General features: G+C 45.6%; 1 long non-coding RNA gene across 2 annotated transcripts; it reads left to right on the forward strand.

Annotated features, from left to right (window-relative positions):
• Window positions 1-10,272: 10,272 nt before the first annotated feature.
• Window positions 10,273-21,202, forward strand: LOC127060026 (uncharacterized). 2 transcript variants are annotated; one of them, XR_007778543.1, is made up of 4 exons: window positions 10,273-10,416; window positions 14,997-15,206; window positions 19,124-19,279; window positions 20,818-21,202. It is a non-coding gene; the product is annotated as an uncharacterized LOC127060026 (long non-coding RNA). The 2 variants fall into 2 exon arrangements; XR_007778542.1 differs by lacking the exon at window positions 10,273-10,416 and adding an exon at window positions 14,252-14,683 and having other exon boundaries at window positions 14,997-15,211.
• Window positions 21,203-21,426: the final 224 nt, after the last annotated feature.

Here is a 21,426-nt window from a genome sequence, read left to right on the forward strand (position 1 = left end):
GTCCCTCAGTCCTGCCAGGGACAGACAGAGGATTTTTTCTCACCATAGACATTCTGTCATTGCAAAGCTTCTATTGAGCAATTCCAGCTGTAAAGAAAAACAAACAAACCAAAAAACAAGACAAAACAAAACCCCCCAAAATTGGGAATATTTAAATCTTCCTGGCTGGACCAAGAGAAATCCCTGGTGGTTTCACTGGACAGACTTCAGCCAGGTGCTGGCAGAGGGCCCAGCTGGAGGAGCCCTGGGGGATGCACCCTTGGCACTGAGACCTTTTGGGGTGTCCTGGGTGTCCCCCAAATGCTCCAGGATCCTCCAGGGAACACCTCGTGGTCTTATCCCTCAGCTGATGGCTGCTGCTGTCACCAGATGTGCCCCTCACCAGAGACACTTTGGCAACACCAGAGCTGTTATTTGATTGATGTTTATACTGCAATTAACACCCTCCTATTTATTTCTGCCCTCGGCACCTCACCTCGGTTTGGAGGGAGATTTATGTGGCCAAAGTGGAGGCTGAAGTGGAGTTATTTCTGGGTTTGTTTTAAAAAGAAACACCCTGAAAGGCAGGTTTTATTTTATTTTATTTTATTTTATTTTATTTTATTTTATTTATTTTATTTTATTATTTTATTTTATTTTATTTTATTTTATTTTATTTTATTTTATTTTATATTTATTTATTTTATATTTTATTTTATTTTATTTTATTTTATTTTATTTTTATATTTTATTTTATTTTATTTATTTTATTTTATTTTATTATTTTATTATTTTATTTTATGAAGCATTTATTGGGACAGACACCAGTCCCTCACCTCTGCCTTTCCCATGGGGGTCCAGCATTCCATGATGCTGTGCAGCCTGGCTGGTGGGAGACACAGGTTTATTCAGGCTGCCCTCATCTCCTGAGGTTGTAGAGAAATTCCCTTAGTGCTCAGACACTGGGAATATCATGGAATGACAGAATGGTTTGGGTTGGGAGGGACCTTACACCTCATCTTTTTCTGCCCCTTGCCATGGCCAGGGACACCTTCCTTGTTGGCTTTTTTTAGTTTTTATAGATTTGGGGTGACTGAGAGGCATTTTAAAAGATTTTATTCCATTATCAGTCACTGTGAATAATGAGACACACTATTTCTTCTACCACCAATCACCTAGACTTTTCCCCCACGTGCTCCTCCTACGATGCATCTTTCACACCTCTAATTCTCTAAAATATCTAATCTTTTTGTAAGACCATCTTTTGAAACTCACTAAAACTTCTCTCTAGTTCAATCTCTCTCTCAACAATATCATCTCTATTCCATGGCCTTCCTAAATCAGCAGCACACCTTATCTCAGTGTTTGCACACAGATGTCCAAAGCCGTGTGAGCTTTCTGTCAGGTTTGGAGAACTCTTTACAAATCCCTTTTTCTCACTTCCTCTATCCCAGGTTGCTCCAACCCCCATCCAACCTGGCCTTGGACACTTCCAGGTCTGAGGAAATCTGCAGATAAAGTCATAAAAGGTGTCACGGATCAGGCACGTGAGAGTATCACAAGTTGCCTGTGGCTGCTGGTGTGACCAGATAGGAAATATTGGTTTACAGCTCTTTTATGGCTGGCTGATATCTCTCAGTGGTGCAAATGCACACTCCTCAAGCAGTGCATTTCCATTCACCTTTTCTGGGGTGATCTGCCCAAAAAGGCCCAGACTGAGAGGTACTTTTTGAACCAAAAATATTAAGGAGGTACCAAAACCTTCACAACAACCCGGACGTGCTCCCTGTTTTAACCCATCCAGTAAAATCATAACCTGTTACCTGGTAGATGTGGTGTTTTCTTTCCTCTGTTTTCTTCTCCCTTTTAGGGGCTTCCACAGCCTTAGAAGCAGGGAATATTTATGGGAAGAGGATCCTACTTTCCAGGGTATAAATCTCTCCCATTGGCACTGCATTTTGTCAGATCAGTGAGGCAGGCAAAGCACAAGAAGTGACAACAAAGCAGGTGAGAGATCCCCACTGGTTGTGTGCCCAAATATTGAAATCAAGAAGTTTACGTCAGCCATGTGTTCTTTTTCAGGGAGGAGGAGGACATCAGGAAGCCTCCTAATCCTTGCTGTGCTGCCAAATGATGGAAATGTGAAAGCTGCCAGAAGGAGCAGGGATCAGAAGTGTAAGTATTCAGTTTTTGGGGGGGGATAAAATTAAATTAAAAAAAAAACAAAAAACCTTGCAGTTCAGGGTTGTATCTGTCTCTGAAAGGTATTTGAGTTGACTTGTTAAAATACTTCTTAAAATACTCTTTCAGTCCATTTCTGGTGGTGATTTCTGAGCTCTTCAAGAGTCTCCTTTGAAGTTGTACCAGGATGTGTGACACAAGTCACACCACAGGAGCCCAGAGAACATGACTCAGGTGGGGCTTTCCTGGCCACTCTGAAGATCTAATTTTTTTCTTTAATAGGTCCATTTCTAATCAACCATGGAAATGATACAAAAAGATCACCCCAACACATGTTTACAGGTATGTTCTTTGAAGAACACCTTGTGCTAAAGTGTTTTGAAATGGAGCTCTGCTGCAGGGTTGTTTGTGCAGGCTGTGTGCTTCAGAAGTTCTGCAGAGGGTCCCAGGTGTCCCTCCTGCCTCACAGGGGCTTGGGCTGATGAGCTGGGTCTCCTAAGCAGGGTTTGATGGGCTGGGTCTCTCCCAAGCAGAGTTTGATGGGCTGGGTCTCTCCCAAGCAGAGTTTGATGGGCTGGGTCTCTCCCAAGCAGAGTTTGATGGGCTGGGTCTCTCCCAAGCAGAGTTTGATGGGCTGGGTCTCTCCCAGGCAGAGTTTGAGTTGGGTCTCCCAGGCAGAGTTTGAGTTGGGTCTCCCAGGCAGAGTTTGAGTTGGGTCTCCCAAGCAGAGTTTGAGTTGGGTCTCCCAAGCAGGGTTTGAGTTGGGTCTCCCAAGCAGAGTTTGAGTTGGGTCTCCCAGGCAGAGTTTGAGTTGGGTCTCCCAGGCAGAGTTTGAGTTGGGTCTCCCAGGCAGACAGTTTCAGCATTCAGGGCTGAAGTCACCAGGGGAAAATGTTGCTTGATCGTGGTTTAGCTCAGCCTGTCTCAGTCCAGAATACAGATCCTTACTCTTCCCCTCTTTGGCTTGCTGCCCAGTTAGAAAACCCCTGAAAATCCACCTTCTTTTCCACCAGGAGATTCCTGGGGCAGCAGAATGTCCCTTCTGCTAATGTTTGTGGGCGAGCTGGCCATCACTGCCCTCAGGAAGGTGGGGCAGGGGCACAGGTGTCCCTCTCTTCATTCCCATCCTGGGACCATCAGCGTTCCTCCATTTGCCTGTCTTCTCCAGAGGCCTCTGGCTGCAAGGGGAGGGTGCTCCCAAAACATTTTTAGTCACAGAGCTCAGTCTGGAGAGTTGGTTGTGAGCTGAGCCAGAGCGTGGCCATCCACGGAGACGAGGGCTGGCACCAGGGCATGGGACACAGGAGGAATTCTTGGCCCAGGGGTAAGGGAGCTGCCCCACACCTCAAGGGTGACTCCTCCAGCACTGAGTGAGCAGGTGAGGGCTGTGCTTCTCCTCAGGGTGTTTATCCAGCCGTGGATGGATGACACAGACTGGAGCCAGCACCCAATTCCTGCAAGGCTGTGGCTGCAGGCATGCCTCTTCCCCTGGCGTTCTCTCTTGGCCAGCAGCTCCCTGATTCCATCCCAGCTATTCTGGAGCCTGGGCCAAGGTATCCTGTTGTCTCCACGGGCTGGAGCCTTGGCAGCACTGCCTGCTCTGCATTTAGGATGTCCCAGCTGCCTGGGATTTAACCCTGCCTGGTTTGCCTGAAGCAATGCTCTTGTTCTCAGCTGACCACAGCAGCTCACATCACTATTAACTCATAAATTATCCTTGCCAGCCTTTTCATCATCACAGAAATCCATAAAGACAAGTCCTGCTATTTTCCCCCCTCTCCTTTACCCTGCTAGTTTTAAAGTGTGGCAGAAAAGGCTGGTTTAATTACCTTTCTCTTGCTAATGAGCTTCACAAAGCACAATAACCTTAATAAGAAAAAAATCCACCCTGAGTCCGACGTGTTCTCAGCATGTAAGAGATCCACAGACCCAAGCAGCTGTATGGATAATTTTCCTGGTGTCATTAATCATCTCTTATCTCAGTGGGGAGACCGGGACTGACATTCCTGCAGTGAGTTTTCCTAATTGCTCGTGTTAATTAGGGAGCGATTCTGGAATAAGGAAGTCAAGCAAAGAGCAAGGCCAGCAGCAGGGGAGGCAGAGGGCGTGCCTGGGGATCACACGGAGTGGGGCAGTAAATCCCTGGGGTTGTGCAAGGGCTCTGGGAGCTCAGCAGTGCTCACACATCACGCCCTCACAGGCTGGGCTGCTGCGTGTGTGATAAGGAGGAAAAGCAGGACTTCAGCCACTGGGCAGGTGGATGCCATCTCTCCAGAGGCTTTGCCAGGCTGGATGCCCATGACCTGGCTTCCCTTGAAGGTCTGCATTTGTTCCCAATCTCTTTTAACCCACTTCTATTGGTAGTGTTGAGCAATGTGCCATCCTGGTGCCAAAGCAGGAGGGGAGGAAAGAAGGTGAGATTTAATCTTCCCACCTTTCCCACTAGGGAGAAATAAAGGTCTGGAGATGGTCGGTGCAGAGGGGCTGGATCCTGTCCTCTGAGCCATGGCATGGATCCTGTCCTCTGAGTTCTTGGGTTGGTTGGTGCTGCTGGAAGCTCTAAAGTCTGTGAGGACCCTCACAGGGTATGGGACCTGAGGGCTGCTGTGATTTATTGAATTCATGGGAGAGCTGGGGGAAGTCCCTAACCCACTGAGCAGAGCCCTCTGGGGTGGTGGACACCAGGAGCAGGGGCCTGGGCAGTGAGAGGGGGAACCCTCTGCTCCTGAGATGGAAGGCAGTTCCCACAAGCAGCCACCCAACATCTGTCAGGCACTTCAGCTGCAGCTCATAATACTTTTATTTTCCCTTTTGTTCTCTGCCTTTTATCCTTTGATGACTTACCAGGCCACCCAAACCAGATGAGATCCCTGGGTCAGCATCTCACACAGCAGAACAATGTCAGGGCAAAGAAAAGCTCCCCCAATTCTGAGGGAAAAGGGCAGTAGCACTTCTCAGAAGGTTTATTTAAATGTGGTTGTTTATTTTTGCTGGAGATTGAGTTACCTTCCCTTACAGCAGTAATGTTTTTGGAATCCTCCTTCTTTCGCCTGTAATAAATCACAGTTGTCTGAAGGAAACAAGAGGGGCTCTTTGTCATTTTTCTTTGCTTTTCCTCCACTGGCAAGTGAAGGAAGTGCCCCAAAAAGAGTAATTTATTATGAACTTGCTTTTGACACTGCTGGCTACATAAATTACTGCCCTATCTCTGGGCAGACAGAGCACAAAGGCCCAGCTCTTGTTTCCCATTGTAGGTTGGCAGGACCTCTTCTATCGGGCACCACAGACAACAAAGAGAGCGAGAAGAAAGGCTCCCAGCTGGCTCCCAGCGAGGGTGGCAGGGCTGGAGGGAGGGGAGCCCGGGTCCTGCTGTGACTCCAAGTCATGTTTTGTCCCAGCAGTGGGCAGAAGAGGCGGGCTGGTTTTGTGGCTCCTCGCTCCGCTCCCCGCGCAGACGCGCAACAATGCAGAGCTGCACCCAGGGCTCCTCACTCTCTGCCAGGGATGGCATTTGGGCTCAGTGACCTCAGGGAACAGCAGACTAAGACTTCAAAAGAAGTTCTGAAGTGGCTCTGACTTTTCTCATCCCCTCTTTCTCTTTTTTTTTTTTTTTTTTTTTTTTTTTTTGATCAGTTTTTCATTGAGATTCGCTGCTCTGGGCTAAATTGTTTGGAAGTGTTTGGTTGATAGAACAGCTGGAACTGGTAATGCCCAGCATCTAACAGGCTCTGTTCTGATGTTGTTTTACTTGTTTTGCCCCCATGAAGTTCTGAGGAGCTTTTAGTTTGAAGAATAACCATTTTTTTGGTGTAACCATGAATGTGTACATCTAGGGAAACTGAGGTTGTGTAAGTAGGACAGGAACAGGTCATGCATCTGGGAAAAGGAAAATATAGGGTGAAAACCACAGGACTTCTTCAATTTAAAATGCCAGTTTCCTAGGGAATTGCAGTCCTCATCTTTCTGCCCCTATCACTTCTATATGGCTTGGGACAGAGACGTGCTGGGCAATGAGACACAAACATCTGTGAGGTGACAGAGGTGGAGATGTTTTTTGGGAGGAGAAGGCTCCTTCCCAGCACTGCCCACCACTGATGTGGTAGAAGTGCCTTTATTTGGGATCCTGGCAGAGCACTCTTTTATCCACTTGAGCCAAAACAATGGTGAGTGTTCAGCTCTTTCTGCTGGGTAGTTTTGTTTCAGCTGCCTCCTTTTGAGCCCTCAGTGTTATTGGGTTTTTCTGAGTATCTTGGTGTAAAGGTGGTGTTCTTTGATTGATATTTATTTGTCATTTATGAGATTAATATACATTCTGCTTTACCTGTTGTAGCCTTTGAATGCAGCCAGGCTGCACAGCTGACAATATATACTCAAGAAAATAAAAAAGGTGCAGTTATTTTAGGTTTTACAAGGCTGGAAACAGGGAAAATTGTTTTGATTTCCAGTCCCCATCTCTCTTTAGTGGCATTTGGGATTTACAAGGACTTGGAGGGTGTATGGTTCAGCAAAAACATTTCCCCAGAGTAGGTGATGCTCATTCCTTGGTCTCCTTTAAAAATAGGAAAAGAAATTTCGTCAGATCATGGAGCTTGGAAAATCAAATCAGAGTCTTACACAAATAATCCAGGTTTTGGGGAGCTTCTCATGCTAAATGGGTTTCTTGGCACTGACTGGTTTGATTATGGATGGAGCCACAGCAGAACCACATTAGAAAAGGATATTGTTACAACACTTTCAGTATCAACAATGCTACTTGGAGAGGAATAATCTGTTCCAGATGACTGTTAAGAACGTCTGTCCTTTTTAGAGGGGATTTTTTTTTTTTTGTTTAGTTCATTTATTCTGATAAAATTTGGGATCATTTAGTCTCCTGTCAAAGAGTCAGTAAACATGAAGATAATGTGATTCACAGAAAGGGCAGTCTGAGAGGCTACTTTCATTTAATTCAATTAGATGGGCTTTTATATTGCATTTATTTGTTTTATCTTGAGTATTGTAGCAAATTTTTCTCTTCATGAAAGAGGAGGCAGGGTACAGTTACTGCAGACATCAAAACTGCTGGGGTAATTCCAGGGCTTTTCCATGCTAATGGCAAGTTACCTGCATAAATAACTGGATGTAACAGCAGCCACTGATAAAAGAGATGGGATCTTGAGAGGCTTGAGGGAAAACCTCTGTTTGTGATAGATATCACACCAACATTTCCCACCACGCCCGTGTGCAAGGCAGGCATCTGACTGAACAGATAGAAATTACTGCAAAAAAGTGTTTTAACTTTGGCCTTGCTGGACATGGCTGAGGGGAGCCTGGAGTTACTGTGAACCTACAGGTTCCTTCAGCCTCTTTGTGCCCTTCCTTTGTCCTGCTCCTGGGATAACACCCATGGTGTTTATAGCACTGATGGGGACACATCTGGGATCTCCTTTCCATCTCTGGTGTCCCTCTGTCCCAAATCATCCTGCACAGACACACCAGGCTGGGAACAGCCCTGAACAGAGCTCAGGAGCAACAGTGCAGGGAAATATTCCATGGCCAGTCTGGCAAGGGGCAGTGCTTGAATCTCCCTCTGGATTTCTGCTTTGCCAGGGATTTCAGCTCATGGGTTTGTGCCTGTCCCCAGGCACAAGGGTGTGAGCAAATGCTGTTGTGGTGTGCCTCAGCTTTTTATTGTCTGCTCTTCTCAAAACTTGCTCTAGCTGGGCTCCCTCCCAGCTCCTCCCTGGGCCATTGCTCAGGTCCCCTCGAGACCTCAGGTTTTAGTTTTTCTATTTCTCACATTCTGTGCTGCTTTAGTGTGTGGGGCTGGGTTCCCATCAGGGCATGGTGAGCTCTGTGCACAGAGCAGGGAGACAAAACAATTCCTGCTCCAGCTGGGCACCAAGGACAAATGAGCCAAATCTCAGCCCAGGAGCACAAACCCCATGGGCTGGAGAGAGAAAAACAAGGCTGGGACTGCCTGGGCTAAAGCTGGGCTGGGACAATGAACTGCAAGGTGGGAATGGAGCAGAGCTGATCCCAGGGAGAGACCCCGGGAGCGCTCGGGCATTTTGGGGCCATTTTGGGTTCACCTTGTGTTCATTTTGGGGCCATTTTGGTTCATCTTGGGTTCATTTTGGGGCCATTTTGGTTCATCTTGGGTTCATTTTGGGGCCATTTTGGTTCATCTTGGGTTCATTTTGGGACCATTTTGGTTCACCTTGGGTTCATTTTGGGACCATTTTAGTTCACCTTGGGTGCAGCCCTGGCTGGGCTCTTGTGCTGCCCCAGGTGGATCCATTGAGGCATTTTAATAAGTCCCTGCTTCATTCTTTAGCTCTGCCCAGCCTCTGCTCCAGCTCAGCCTTCCCAAGGCATCACCCTGGCTCAGGTATTCCCAGGAGCCATGGGGAGAGCTCTGGGAGCTGTCTGCTACACCTGGATGCCTCTTCCACTGAGCAGAGCCCTTGGTGACTGCCCTGACAAAGCTCAGTGCTCACCCCTGCCCTCTGCATTCCCAGCTCATCCACATCCATCTCTCCAGCCACTGGATTTTCCCTCTGAGGACTTCATTTTGCTTTGGAGTGTTACTCCAGCAGGCATTAGTTAAGCCTGAAAGGCTTTTGAAGATGTTTCCCAGAGCTGAGGGCTGCTGAGCATTCAGCAGGGGAAGATTTGGGGAGCTCTGTCAGTCCTGGAGGAGCAGATTCCTGATTTGTATTTGAAACAGATCTGCACCCGCTTGGTTAACAAAATATTATGCTCAGGATAACTACCTGAGCCACCTCGCCAAGCCAAAGAGCCCTAGGAGGGTTCCAGAAAAGCCAATATTAAATCCAGAGACGTCAACATTAGTGAAGTAGGACTAAATTATCTCCAGCTGGTGCTGGCTCTTGCCCGAGGCTCTGAAATGAGGAGCTCCCTGGAAAAGAAGGAAAGATGAAGGCTGTGCTAACGAGGAGCAGAACCAGGCTTGGAGCTCGGGTCACTCTCTGTTTCCAGCCCTATCAAGTCCAGTCAGTGACAATTTTTCACCTCCCATCACTTGTGCACCATCCACTCCATCACAGTCAAATTCCTCGGGCAGTGAGAGGGATCCAGTCCCACTCTTGGAGCACTGGAGATTGGGCTGCCCGTCCTTCCAAGGTCCAGGTGAGAAGCACAGATCCCTTGAAACTTCTGTTTTTCTTTGTTCAGTTAACTTTTTGTAACTGTTAATTGCCTGTTAACCATGATCAGAACTCACTTAAAGGGCTTCTCTCCTCACTGAGCAGCACCTCTGAGAGCAAGCCTTGAAATATTTGGGGAAAATTGTGGGTAAACCTCAACCATTGCTCTGTGCTGGACGTGACTCAGAATAGCAAGGTGTGAGCAAGTTAAAAATCAGCACAAACATCACCTGGATGTTCAGAAACCTTCACTGTGTGTTCCTGGTCACTTCCTATTGCAAAAGGGGTCTTAAAAGTAACAGGGATTTCAGACATGAATTATTTACTGCTGTGATTGGTTGGGAAGCTCTCCTCTCACATGTACCATAGTATTATTTTAATTAACATCTCCAGAGTCTCTGGAAAACCCTACTTGCCATGTGAATCTCTCTATCTAAGCAACATTGAAAATACCTCTGCTCATTGAAAGTACTCTAGCTGCAGAATCACAGAATGGTTTGGGCTGGAAGGGACCTTAAAAATCCTCTTGTTCCAATCCACCTTCCACTATCCCAGGCTGCTCCAAGCCCTGTCCAGCCTGGCCTTGGACACTTGCAGGGATCCAGGGGCAGCCACAGCTGCTCTGGGCAAGAGGGAGATGGGTGTTTGTATGAGGGTGACACTTGTGCAGCACTTTGGGGCACGTTGTTGGGCAGAGATGGATATAATGAGGCAGGGAAAACATAAATTCAGCTGGCTGGGAGCACGGGGTGAGCAATTATCCCTGTGGGAGCCCAGCAGGTGGATCAGTTACTGGGCTGCCTCTGCAATAAGCCATTAAGGGAAAACATCTGTTTCACATCAGCCATTCCTCCTTCTCCAGGATACTCCTCCCGTTTGTCTCTGTGATGCTGCAGCCTGGAGACAAGGGATTTCTGCAAGGAGCCTGTGCAAACCTGCGGGGAAAGCAGGGCAGGAGGGGGCCAGGAGCAGCAGGACACGGCAAGGAGCATCCGGAATCCACTCCCGACTCCCTGGTTGTGTTTTCTGCTGGGTCCTGCTCCATTCCAGGGGGAAGCTGTTTCCAGGCTCTGGAGGTGCAGAAAATACAGCCAGGAGCCAGCTCTGCTCGGTGAGTCAGCACCTCTGCTGCCACCTGGAGCGAGAGGAAAGCCTGAGCCTCCCCTCCACTGCTTGATGCAGGTTTTTAAAGCGGGGTTTGTTCACTTGGCCAAGCCAAGCTGATATCTGGGGCTCAAGGTTTTGAGCCAGGAAAGGTTTCTATGCTCATCAGGGTATCCATGGCTGGCGCTTATTGCTTAATTTGGCTGCTGAAAATTGAGAACAAATGAAGCAAAAAGGTTTTTGTGTTACCAGCAGGATTTCTTGATGCTCTGGGTGGGTTTAACTGGGAGAGATTCTGTTCAGAATGATGGTAAATCCAGAATAACCCTGCTTTAGGTGAGCTGGTTTCAGTGCTGCTGCTGCAGCATAGAAGAAAGAGAGGGGATTGCCCCCCTAAATTGGGAGTATTTCCTACTGGGATAAGTTATCCAGTAGCTAAATCTGGTTGTCTACAGATTATCACAATGTCTATGGATCTGCCTGCTAAGAGAACACAGAAAAATAATTTTTGAAGGTGTGGATTTCATTATTTAATTTATCCATCTCGCCTAAGCAAGTACTGCTTTCTCTGAAAGCCCCTTATCCTTAGGGCTCTTGTCTGGGATTTATTTTTCAGGCAAGAATTAGATTAAATTCCTGCAAAAACATTTCATACCCTTGATCAGCAGCGTGGGGTTTAGCAGTGCATTGGTGTGTCACCTGCTGTGCACGCAGCAAATGTTGGTTGTTCTCTTAATATCTTGATCTAAACTCATGAATGTGCAACTGGAACATACATTTGGGGAAGAAACATATCTGCCCCCTTTTAGAATGACATGAAAATCACATGTATAATTCAAAGTACAATGGAATCGTTTCTTGGCTTGAAGTGCTTAAGTGATGTTAGGAACTTTTGCCTAATCTCTGTTTAATAGATTAGAATACAAATATTTCCAGTGCAACCAGAATTTATTAAAGCAGGCTATTGCCTAGGGAAATCTGCCTTTGGATGTGTTTCTATCAAATCTCCTGGAAAAAAAAAAAAAGAATGTAATTAGCATTGCATAATCTTCTAGAGAGAAAATTGGGCCAAAAACCAAGTGCATAAAGAGAATATTGCAAGTGTGGAGTGCAGATTGCTTGTGGCTGCCAGGCTGGTTGTTATTCCTGGGGGCCAGTGCCAGTTAGAAAGTCCTGACTGGAAGAAAGCAGCAAGGCTGGAGAGGTCCAGGAGAAAGATGAGATGAGCTGTTGTACAAAACTGGGAAAACAGAGTTCCAGAGTGACAGCTAATTTGTTTTATATCTGCCTTGTATACCCATCAGTGAAATTCAGGCCAAAAAGAAATTGTTCCAGTCCCTGGTGATGGTGTTTCTGAGTTCATGGAGGCTCCACTGGCTCGTGAGATGGTGCTGAATAATTTTCAGTGGTTGTTCCATTCTTTCTCGTTTTCATGAGTTATCAGCAGGGATTTTTCTTGCAGTATTCCTGAGCAGCTCCTGGGCTGGGGGCTCCCATCCCCTTGGTGCTGCTGAAGCATAAACAAGAGCAATGAAAAAGAATTTAATGGTGAAATTGTTCCAGTCCTTGGGGAGTTCATGGAGGCTCCATTGGCTCATGAGATGGTGCTGAATAATTTTCAGGGGCTGTTCCATTCTTTCTCATTTTCATGGTGAAAACATGAAAATGTTTTTCTGTGGATCAGCTAATTTTTAATTAAAGCAATTAGCTGGTTAAACTCCATGCAGTGAGGTCAGATTTGGGTGAGTCCCACAGTGCAGTGACTTTGTTTGGAGGGGAAGGTGTGCACGTGGGGCTGAGCTGGTCTGGTTTCCCTCTTCCTTCTCCTCCTCCCCTCCTGTCTCTGCAGTTGTTATCAGCAGGGATGTTTCTTTTTTCTGAGCAGCTCCTGGGCTGGGAGCTCCCATCCCCTTGGTGCTGCTGAAGTATAAATAACAGCAATAAAGAGCTTTTTCTCTCTGCTAGTAATTCACTGGTGTTTTTGTGCAGAATTCTGGCCTGGAGAAAAATGCAATTGGCAGGCAGCTTTTAACAGGGGAGGCCACAGTGACCTGTTTCAGCAAGGGACCATGGAATAACAACCCCAAGTCATGCTCCAAACATCACTGAAATCAGAGATGAAGCCTGCCTTGGAGAGCTCCTCCACAATTTAACACATTTTTTCCTGAAATATCTGGGGGAGCAAACCCCAAACAAATAGAAAGGACAGAGATTAGGTTATTCCATGTGTCAGTGGGAAAATAGCTGTTGTAAATAGGTTTATGGTGTAAAAGTGCAGGTCTGATCTGCCCCCTCCTTGATCCTGTGACATTTACCATACATTTGGGCTCACCAGATCTGCTAAAAACTCTGCCCTGAGGGAATTTTGACACTGGCAGTTCATGAATGAGAGAAGCAGAGGAGTGTATAATTTGCTGGTTAACTCCAATTTCTGAATGATTCATTTGATGGCACATATTCCTGATGATATGAAATGGTTCTAATTAAAGGCAGACGTGCAAAATATAGCCTATAGGATGGATATAGGGCAAGCAGAGTTTTCCATGTGAGTGGCAAAGCCCACAGCCACAAATACCTCTCCACCATGGCAGCCTCAAAAATGCATCCACAAATATTATTCATCTCAGTGGTCTGCAAGGATTTATCAGGGGGTTTGCAGCTTCCTGAAAATATCTGTGAGGCTCAGGGGTTTGGAGATGTGTGTTTGTCACTTGGCAAGGAGTCACTTGCTCTTGCTACACCCACTGAGAGGGCAGCAATTATGAGTAAGGCAGTCTGGAAGAGACTGAAGTGTTCAAAAATGGATATTGTGGGGAAAATGGAGCTGGATGTTTACAGTAATTTCTTCAATTTAAAGTCATGAAAAGCATCTTTCCACACGTCAGTATGTCTGTGCACTGCCTTTTTTTTTTGGGGGGGGGGGGGAATCTTTTAGAAAGGAAAATCTGTTTGAATTTGCCCTAAATACTTTAAAAATAACTTGTCATTTTGGATGATGAAGGATGGTTTGGGTTGGAAGGGATTTTAGGGATGATCCCATTCCCTCCCCAGCCATGGGCAGGGACACTTCCCACTGTCCCAGGCTGCTCCCAGCCCTGTCCAGCCTGGCCTTGGGCACTGCCAGGGACCCAGGGGCAGCCACAGCTGCTCTGGGCACCCACTCTGGGCCTCCCATTCCTCACAGGGAAGAAGTTTTTCCTAAGATCCCATCTAAACCTAAATGTTTGCAGTTTAAAGCCACAATCCCTTTGTTCTATCCCCAAAATCTCTCTCCAACAGATGAACACACAATCCTGAAACTCCAGAGATGAACTGGGGATGGGTCCTGTGCCTCGGTTCTTTGGAGCAACTTACTGGACTTGGAGTTGGACTCAATGATTCTTGTCCCTTCCAACTCAGGATATTCTATAATTCTGTCATCTTTTCTGGCAGATTTTCTCATTTTTCTTCATGGCTTTTCCCCCTTTGGTGCTATTACGACTCCTAGATTTTAATCCAAAGCCCCCTCAATTTCAACACAACAAACATTTCAGAGAATCCACCACTGAAAAAATAAAATCAATATTTATTTAGGTTTGTGCCTGTTTCAGCTTTCAGGTTCCCTGCAGAAATGGAAAGTTTTTCTCCAGAACGCTTAAAATGTTGGTTCTTCTCCCTTTTTCCCTGATGCTGAGCTCCAACAAAATGCTCTGGTGTGTGAAAGGGCTGCAAGGTCAGATGTGGAAATATATAATGCATTCTGCAGATAAAATGGACTTCACCTGTGGGTTTGGTCTTGGCTTTTTTTGAGTGGTCTCTCTTCTCTCTGAAACTTTTCTATTTGCACTGAGTTTACTTAGCAGGCAACACTGAAAGGAGTTTTTTGGAGGAATTCCATCTTTGTCCTGAGTTATTAACTTGTCTGAAGAATGGCAAAGGTAGAAAATCTGGGGGACAGGAAGAGAAATCAAAACTGCCCCCAGACATCAGAACTACCCAAGAAACGCTGCCTCATTTCCCGGGAAGGAACGTTGTTCAGTTTACTGTAAATCTGCTGATGATTCTGTGATCACAGCCAAAGGTCAACCCACTCTTGGTGGTTCTCTGAAATACAATCTGATGGTTCATCTCAGAAAACAAAAATACCGTGAGAAGACACTGGGGAGAATGATTTACAAAAAACCTTACAACCGGAAAAGGTGAATTTTGGTGACATTTGAATCTTCATTGGGAGCAAACTGGATCCAGATTCCACCACGGAAATCTTAAAGTGCCAAAGAAAAACAAGGGGCAAGGTAAATGCTTTTTAAACCCAGAACTAGGAATTTGTAAGATGCAAGTCAAAACCCAAGTCCTGGGTTAATTTTTGGGATTGTGGGGGGATTAGAAATCAGAATAAATGAATATAACTGTGGTAGAAGAAGCCCTTAAAAACGGTGCTTTATGTGCTAGGAAAGGGCTTGTGACCTAACAAAGGCGTTCCCTAAAATAGAAAGCACAGCACCAACATAAAACCCTCATCATGTTTTCAGGGCAAGGCAAGGATCTGCACTCCCAACCTCCCACGCTGGAGCTGGGGCTTGAATGGCATTTCTGTTCTCTTCTCAGCTGAGTAAGGGCAGAGCTGAAGAGGTGTCAACGCCGCGGCCGAGAACGCTCGAGGAGGCAGGGATGGTGCTCCAGGGGCATGGCAGGCACAGCAAACGCTCTCCTCCAGGTTGGCTACTCCTGACTAAACAGAGCTTTCAGCAGGAAAAGCCAAAATCTTGCCCAGAGGCAGTGCAGTGCTCCAGATGAGTCCCATGCCAGCTCCAGCGGGTGAGGTAACGCTCTCCCTGCCAGCCTTGTCTCTGGCTGGGATGTTTGCTATTTATTTGTATTTATTTGTTAATTTTTATTTATTAGCTGTTTGCTGTTTACTCCTTGTTATTTATTTATTGTTCCCCCAAATTTGTCAGTTTTGTTACCTGGGACATGACTTTAATTTTAGTTTTAAAATGTTGCCAAGGGGTCCCAAACTTGGGTCAGAAACTGATACCATGTTTAACACTTGCAAACAAACATAAGAACCAAAATGTTTTGTTTCTGCCCTTTTAGTTCTTTTAATTTTGTTCGTTATTGCTTTAGTCAGGGGCCGACATCACCCATGGTGGAGGGATCCAACCTGATGGCTCCATGTGTCATTTTCATTCCTGGCACGGGGAGTTTATCTTCTGTGACTTCACCTTCCATAAAGTCGGAGTGGAAGTCACCTAAACTGCCCGTGAGCTCCGTGGAGGGAGGTTGGCACTGATGTGCAGTTCCTCTGAGGTCCCTTGGACACCTGAGTTTGGGATGAATCACCCTCTGGAGAGGAAACGGCCTCAAGCTGAGCCAGGGGAGGCTGAGATGGGATAGTAGGAAAAATTTCTTCATGGAAAGGGTTATCAAGTGTTGGGACTGGCTGCCCAGGGAATGGTGAAGTCACCATCCCTGCAGAGATTTAAAAACTGTGTGGATGTGGCACGTGAGGAGGTGGGGCAGTGGGTGGTCCTGGGGGTCCTTTCCAATCTTAGTAATTCCATGGCATGCCAAGTTCTCTGCAGGGCTTGCAGAGACAATGATTTTTACCCAATCCATGTGTGAAATCTTGGTCTGGGATGGTGAAAGTCAGGGTGATCTGGAGAAGGGGCTCTGCTGCATCCTCGTGGTTCTCTCTGACAAAACCTGGATGAACACGTGGAAACCACTCACCCCCAAGGCAGTGAGGGGAGAACGAGGGGAAAAAATGGAAGTTGGATTATTTCATGATTCCTTCCCCATGTTTGGGGAAATTCCAAAGCTGTGTTTTCCAGGTTCTAGTCAGTGCTGGACAGATCAGCAGTTTGGAGGAATTTGGGATGGATCGTTCCAAGATGGAGCAGAGCTCCATCCCAAACACTTGCAGTTCTTTGAGTTTGGATTTTCCCATGTAAGCCCAGCCTAGGAAAAGCTTGCTATCCCTGTAGGAAATAACTGGAAAAGGACATTCCCAGCCTTAGAGTGAAACACTGCTGAGATCTCATTGTGTAGCACAATATCAATTCATTAAAGTAAGTCCTGTGAGGTGTGAGGAGTTTCACAATCAAGTTGGTGTTTCATGAGCTGATTGTGCCAGATGTGATCTCTAATGAAATTCTTAAATTTTCAGACAGAAGGTGATGTTCCCCCAAATTTGTTTTGTTACCTGGGACATAATTTAATTTTAGTTTTAAAATGTTGCCAAGGGGTCCCAAACTTGGGTCTGAAACTGATACCATGTTTAACACTTGCAAACAAACATAAGAACCAAAATGTTTTGTTTCTGCCCTTTTAGTACTTTTAATTTTGTTCATTATTAAATATTTTAATTGCCTTCCCTTCAGTGAACTTCGAAGTTCAATTACAAAATGAAACCAACAATTTTTTTCACAAAAAAAAAAAAAAAAAAAAAAAAAAAAAAAAAAAAATTAAGTTTGTTCCTGATTGTCCATGATTATTTCAAGTATTGATCAGCTGATCTCTTTCCAGAAAGGAAAAAAGACAAGAAGCCCTCTGAAATATCCTCAAGGAATACCCACTGATGGAAGTATTTGTTAATGTGAGGAAAAATATTATCTTTTTTTCCAAAAATATTGCAGGCATTTCTTATTTCTGAGAATTTACTTCTGCTTATGGAAAACAAAGAAGAGAAATTCCAACTGGTGCATGGAGGCATCAGCTGTTGGCTGTGGAGCTTTTGCCAGGCAGTGATAGATTTTTAAAAGGTTTTGGACTCCCCATAAGGCAAATGAGATTTTAATCAGATTTCACTCAGGTGTCCAAAAAAGGGGATTTATTTCTTAATCACCAGTGACCTGTGGCTACTTCTTTGCCAATCCAGTTGTTATTCCCAGTGGGAGCTCCCGTTTCTCAACAGGGCTGAAATTCAGGCTCTTCCCATTTGGAAATCAAAGGGAGCCCTTTGTGCTTCTGAAATTCCGGCCCTGGCCAAGTGCTCTGCAGCCAAGAACAAAAGTTAAGTGAACTCAGAAAGAACAAGTCATCAGCCTGACCTTTGCTCATCAGAAAAATGTGAAACATCTTAGGGTTCTTCCCCAAATCCAAGTCAGGTTTCATCTGTGCTGAACATTTGGTGCAATAACTGGGAATTTCACAAATTTCACCAATTAGCCAGCCTGAAGTCACAGCTGGCAGGGGGGGGTCTGGGTGATTTGTGCTTGGCAGTGTGTAAAGAGCAGAATCCATCACTCCAGCCTGGTGGGAAGAGATTTTAAGGATTTTTTTTTTTTGTTTGGGTTTGGTCTTTTGTTGTTGTGGGGTTTTTTGGGGGGTGTAGTGGTTTGGAGGTTTTTTTTTGGTTTGTTTACTTGTTTGTTTAAATTGTTGTAAAGGATTTTTTCCAGCATAGTGACTGGAGCTTGCATAAGTTTCTATTTACTCCAAAGGGTTGTTATGTAAGAGCTAACCTCATTGTTCTAAGGCAAAATCAGTAAATGATAAATGAAGGTGTTTGGCAGCAGTAAAGCCAAATAAGTTTGTTTGGAGAGAAAGGAGGTGAAGGTCCTGATTTTTTTTGGTTTTTTTCTCCTCTCCATCCTCCTGCATGATGGGTGATGCTCTCCCATGTCCATCATTGTCCATCACTGCACTTCAGAAGTTTGTTAAATTATTTTTATTTATGAATAATCACCACACAGACAGAATCTTTTTACAGCTGGAAGAACAAGGGGACCCTCACAACATGTAGAAATGTAACGTTCATTGTAATAAGAAACACCTGAAAATGGAAAGAAGCTTTTTGCCGTTTAGTGCATCCCAAATACCAAACTGCACCCAGGAAAGGAGGGAGCTGATTTAAAAAATCTGCTCTAGAACACTTTGAAATGTCTGCCATGATAATTACATGTTAAGGATATGATTTCACACTGCTCATAATGCCAGAAGCACACTGTTTCTAATTAGACATTACCCAGAAAAGGGCCTTGCTGCCTTCTGTCTTTAAATGACTGTTTTTATCCCACCACCACCTGTGCAGGTAGGTAATATCATGGCTAGTGTTGCTTCTGAGAACCACCTGGTCATTGATGGATTTATGCTCACCGCATAAAAACCCTTTTCCTGAACCCCTGCAAGCTCACAAAAATGCAATTATTGCCGCATTTCAGACAGAGGAAATTTCACAACAGTGGCAGGGGATTTTCAGTGGCTTTCTATGAATAAAAGGAGAGCTTCTGTTCCAAAAATACATTTAGGAACTTCTGCCTCACCATTTTGCATACCGACAAGTCCTTCATTAAGTTTCATCTCTCAGACACCTCTCCCCATATGCAGCACTGAGTTCCTTTCCATTAAAATCAGCCTCCAGAGATGGATGGGCAGCTTCCAAGGCCTGCAAACATCTTCCCCCAGCACTCACCTCGCCAAAGAAATGTTATTTCTGACGCCCTGCCCGCAGTACTTTGTGTTCTCTCTTAATCAATCAAAGTGTCCTTATCTTTGCTGCCCTTCATCTTGTCTAACAAGCCTTCCCAAGAGCACCTGAGTGTTCCTTCTAGGAATAAGTGTGTTGTCTCATTGGTTCCATGTGCTCTTCAGAGCCTGTGCCCTCTGTGCCCTCACACGGGAGAATCCGCATGGATCCATTCCCAGAGCTCGAACTTTGAACGTTCGTATTATTTTTATTAAAGTTAACTCTGGTTCTTTCTCCCTTCTCCCCTTTCCCCTGCACCCTCCAGCTGTATCCAGCCTCAGAGTCGAAGCAGGAATCAATGGAAAACACATTGAAAAGAGGATTGTGTCCATCTGGAGGAGGATTGACCTCCATTTCCACACTGGGAAGATTGAGTTATACCAGTTTTGCCTTTTGTTACCCACCTAAGATGCCTGTGCAGGTGAGTCAATCCCTGAGCTCCCCAGGAAGGCACCCTGGGAAGTGCCTCAGCACAAAGTGCTGGCCAGCCTCACAAATCCCTACTCAAATCCCTCCTTTCTGTGGTCAGGGAAGGAGGTGAGTTCTCTTCCCACCTCCCTGGCTGCTCTGTCAGGCTGGATCATGGCAGTAAGAAACCAGCTGGAGATTCCTGGCTCTTGGCTGGGCCACTGCCACTTCACAGCGAGCTCAGGAGATGTGAGGCCACCTCTGGGTCAGTTTGTTTTCTCCTGATATTGATACAATCGATATCAGGAGACATTGATAAAATCAATCTCAGCCCCAGCCTTGACTCGGTCCTGGCTGGATTGCAGCTGTGGCTCAGAAAGTGATGTAAGAAAGCAGGGGGAGGAAAAAGAATAAACTGCCCAAAGGTTTTGTCCATCTTCAGGGCTGCTTTTGTGCTGGAGTGGTTTGGAACAGGGTGCTGACATCTGTTTGGAACAAATGCCACGTTCTGTCCCTCCAGCTCCACCCTCCACAAGTCAGTCCTGATTATCAGTGTGGATGTGGTGCTGAAATCGGGGCCTGAACTACCAAATTTGCTCTATAACCTTTTGTCGTTCCCAGAATGAAAATTGTCCAAGCACATCCTCATCCCACAACTTTCCTTGGAAATTATCCTTGACCCTCACATCATACTGAGAGATGGAAAACATTGAGAGATCCCTAAAGCCAACAAGATCAGGGCAGGAGCCCAGGTTTCTCCTCTCTGAGCCACAGCTGCCCAAAATCTTGATCAATACCAAAATGGCTATTTTAATGGTGAGAAATCCATTTAAAAAACCCAAAAACACCCCCCAAAAAACGAAACCAAAAACCTAGAATTGTAGAAATGTGAAAAGCCTTGCTGTAATAGTAACAGAGTGCTGACAATCAGGCAGGATTGTGCCCACAACTCAGTTTAAAAAAAAACAACCAACCAGATTAATGGGCACAATCAAGCCTGACATTGAGTAAGAGGCAAGAACAAGTAATCAGATCCCAACTTAGCTGATGCTGGCATTACTGGGAGCCTGGGGCACAGTCCAAGGATAAAAACATAATGTCTTATCTAAGCAAGGAGTCATTTGTGCACCACTGGTTACAACACGTCCTTAAAAAGGGAAAGAAGGAAAAGGAAAATATGGCACATGGAATTATTTTATTTCCCAGAAATGATAAGAGAGTAAAGCTAAAAGTTTCTACACCCAGTCTTTATAGAGGAAAAGACTATCTAGAGTTAACCCCTTGCAATGTCCACTGTAAAGCCCCAGGACATGGAAAAAGATATTAAAACAAAAAGTGAAATGGGGGTTAAATCAAATTAGTATAATGAAAGAGTTAAAAACTCAGATTTTGGAGTATTTCTTGCTGTTTGGAGATTGCTGGGATCCTTGGGGCCGGCTTGCTCCTCGGTTCAGGGAGAGTTCAGGCAGTCTGGCCATCCCATCTTTTGGCCAAGACTCCTTTTCTGGCAACACGTCTCCCTGTTTCTCAAGCACTCTTCTTTTCCTCCAGATTCAACAGGATGTTGACCTGGATCTCTCAGAACAGCTCATGGAGAGGAAAGACCCTCTGACACAAAACCACGTCACTGGACAGGGAACTGTCATGTCAGGGAGGGCATCTGGAAGATCAAAGTGGGAATAAACCAATCCCTCCAAGCTGTGTGGCTTTGCATGGCTGAGTTCTGTTTCCAGACGTTTGCAGCACAGCTCATGTTCTTTCCTTAACAAGGAAAGAACTTTTGTGTAAAATTCAGTAAATCGAAAAAGCTGGGTCGTGTAAAATTCAGTAAATAAAAAAGAAACCCAGACCAAACATCACGGGCCTGTTGGGAAAAAACTGGAATTTAATTTCTCTTCTACAGACCTTTCCCAGAAAAGCCAGGCATGGGCCAGCATGAAATGCAACACCACACATCTGGGGAGGATTCTGCCCAGCCCTCCCAGACATTTCCAGTTTTCATCATTTGCCATCTTTTGAAACCTTCCACAATGACAACTCACCAGCAGAGCCCAGCTCTTCCCCAGAGGAGCTCTGGGACACTGGGGCTGCCTGGGGTGGGGAGAAGACACAGGTGAGAGGGATGGAGGGTGGTGGGTGGAAATCACCTCCTCCACCTCC

The sequence above is a fragment of the Serinus canaria genome, chromosome 11, assembly GCF_022539315.1.
Source record: "Serinus canaria isolate serCan28SL12 chromosome 11, serCan2020, whole genome shotgun sequence".
NCBI classification, from domain to species: Eukaryota; Metazoa; Chordata; class Aves; order Passeriformes; family Fringillidae; genus Serinus; species Serinus canaria.